Raw genomic sequence first — 3,134 nt, forward strand, 5'->3', positions numbered from 1 at the left:
TAGGCTCCCTGCGGAGCAGAGAGTCCAATGTGGGATTCGATCTCAGGACCCTGAGATTATGACCTGAGCCGAAGGCAGAGGCTTGACCCACTGAGCTACCCAGGCGCCCCATTCCTCTCTGTTTTTAGCAGAATAAAAAATGTCATCTGAGTCCGCAAGATTCTTAGTGTTTAGGGAATGGGGCCAGTCATTCTCAGCGCTTCTTACTGGCCCATTCCTTGAGCAACTGAGCGCCCCCATCCCTCCCTTGTTAGTTCATGTCTTGCTAAGAACCTATTCAGTCCCTGTACTGAAAGTTCAAAGGTGGCTAGAATGGAAAGCTAAAAGGTCATAAAAAGCATCTTAATTTATCTGGCCCACATTCAAGCTCAAAGCACTTTTCTAGATGTGAAGTTTTTAATCTTCCTAGTGGTCCTGTAATCGCAGAAAAGACACGGAATCAGGGTACGCCTGAAACTAATGTAACCTTGTATGTCAGCTATTCTTAAAAAAAAAAAAAGGAAAAAAAAAGATAGGAAATAAGGAAGGAGGTATTACTTGGCTTCTTATGTCATACAAAGTCAAAGAAGCAAAGCCGGAAGCAAGATCCAGAGTTCTTACCTCTACACCTTCTCGCCCCATCTACTTTGACCTTTTCCAAGAGCTGGCCACTGGAAGCCTTCAGAAGGATGCTTCTGGTAGGGGAATGAGGACCAAAAGATGACAAGGCGAGGAGGTGCAGGAAAATATATTATTCGTGAGAAGAGAAGGAAGCCCCCAGCAGACACAGTAGGATAGCTCTTCGGTGCCATGTATAGGGCTACAGACTGAAAGAAAGGTCCAGACTCTGGGGTGCCTGGGTGGCTCAGTCGTTAAGTGTGGGCATTCGGCTCTGGTCATGATCCCAAGGTCCTGGAATCAAGCCCCGCATCAGGCTCCCTGCTCAGCGGGAAGCCTTCTTCTCTCTCCCACTCCCCCTGCTTGTGTTTCCTCTCTCAGTGTGTCTGTCAAGTAAATAAATAAAATCTTTAAAAAACAAACAAACAAACAAAAAAGATCCAGGCTCTGAAGGTCAGGGTGAAAAAACTTAGTTAAAACTTTAAACAGAAACTTTTAACATGCTCTACTCTCTGTTCTTAATCAACCTCCAAATGATTCTTTCCTCCAGTTTCTTGGCACCTGTATTTGAATTCAGCCTTGCAAAAGAAAACCCTAAATATTTTCCACACTCTGCAGCACCTCTAGGAGGTAAGAAGTGTAGTTGACCTGTAGAGTCCTTCAGAACTGGAAATGAAATATGGTTCCTCCTTTGAGATTTTCCAAATAACCTGCGATGTGTTTGCACGAAGCCATCCCAAGGCTCATTTCCTCCCCCTGGTGGCCAACGAAGTACATTTTCATGCTGTCTGACCAGGGTTTGGTTGTCTTTGTCTGGCTTGGAAGATCCAAGATCAAAGCCCACACTAAAATGGAAGGAAACTTCAGCTGCCTCTTAGCAAGGATTTAACATCACATCTCTGGGGGTGTCTGGGTGGCCCATTCACTTAAGCATCCGATTCTTCTTCTTCTTCTTTTTTTTTCTAAGTAGGCTCTACACCCAGTGTGGGGCCAAACACTGGGCTTGAACTCATGACCCTGAGGTCAAGCCATGAGCTGAGATCTAAGAATCAGACGCTTCCCTGGGGTGGCTCAGTTGGTTGAGCATCTGACTCTTGATCTCTGCTCAGGTCTTGATTTCAGGGTTGTGAGTTCAGGCCCCATGTTTTGCCCCACACTGGGCATGGAATCTATTTTTAAAATAAATAAATAAATAAATAAATAAATAAATGTCACTTCTCTGACTGCAGAGGCCCTTAGACAGGGTATGTGTATGGTTTGGGATGCTGGCAGCCCCCATTTCACTCTTTTGTATTCTCCTTAGGCTTTATCCTTAAAATTTAGTGCCTCTCCTCTGATTCCTCAAGGCTGCAAGACTGATTTTGACAATGAAATTTTTGGGCAGGAGAGTAGTTGGGGACCCCCCGGGTTAGCAGGGAGTGGCTGTTGAGACTAGCAATGAGAAGGCTGGTGGAGTTGGAGGAGACCTGAGAGGTTCTGGGGCAAGCAGCTTTTGCTTTAACTCATTGCCACTTGGGGGCCAGAGGTGTGTTAAAGGAGGACAGCTCAAACCAGGGGGTTTGAGGCCAGGCCTCTGGCCTGAAGGAGAGAAGTGATCTGGGCATACAAAAATGTTCCCTCTCTCTTAATGCTACTGTAAGGAAAGGGATAGCACCAGGACAGCTGTCGCTTGGCTCCAGGATCAGGGAGACCATCAGGATGGAACTGGGGCAGACTGGAAAGTACCCAAAGAGGGAGCCATGACTTGGCTCTGTGGATTGCTGGCATGAAGCAATGGGGCCCTACTTTCCCAAAAGAAGTGGAAATCTGGATTTTTATGAGAAATCTACATTGTCTAGTCGTTGGCAACTACTTCTTCTTCTTCTTCTTCTTTTTTTAAGATTTTATTTATTTATTTGACAGAGAGCGATCACAAGTAGGCGGAGAGGCAGGCAGAGAGAGAGGAAGGGAAGCAGGCTCCATGCTGAGCAGAGAGCCTGATGCAGGGCTTGATCCCAGGACCCTGAGATCATGACCTGAGCCGAAGGCAAGGCTTAACCCACTGAGCCACCCAGGCGACCCCATTGGCAACTACTTCTATTTAAATCTACAACAAGGACGCATGGTGGTGGGCCAAGTGAACATTTCTGCGGACTAACTCCCGCAACCTCCCAGCCCCCCAACTCCCACCCCAGCAAACTTGGAGCAAGATATTCCCTGTTAGGAGCCTTTGAGAGAAGTCAGTGGGGATTTAGCATTGGGGATGGAACAGGAATGAGAGGACTGGAGGAAGAGAAAGCTAGGGGGCCAAAGGCAAAGCCAAAAGAGATACACGTGGCATTGACTGCTCTCTACCGTCTTGTGCCCGGCTCGGGTACCATTCATGTGGATCTCGTGTCATGGACAGCTTAGAATCTGGGGGAAGGTAGGTAAGTATGCTGCGGGGACCAGTTCCTTAGTCTCTGTGCCCGGGGCCCTCTTGTCGTGCAAGAGTCAACAGAGTCTGATCCTTTTCCTGTTGTTGTTTTTCTATTTGAAGCAGACAAACAGCAGCAGCC

Source organism: Martes martes (assembly GCF_963455335.1).
Source record: "Martes martes genome assembly, chromosome: 16".
Classification (NCBI taxonomy): domain Eukaryota; kingdom Metazoa; phylum Chordata; class Mammalia; order Carnivora; family Mustelidae; genus Martes; species Martes martes.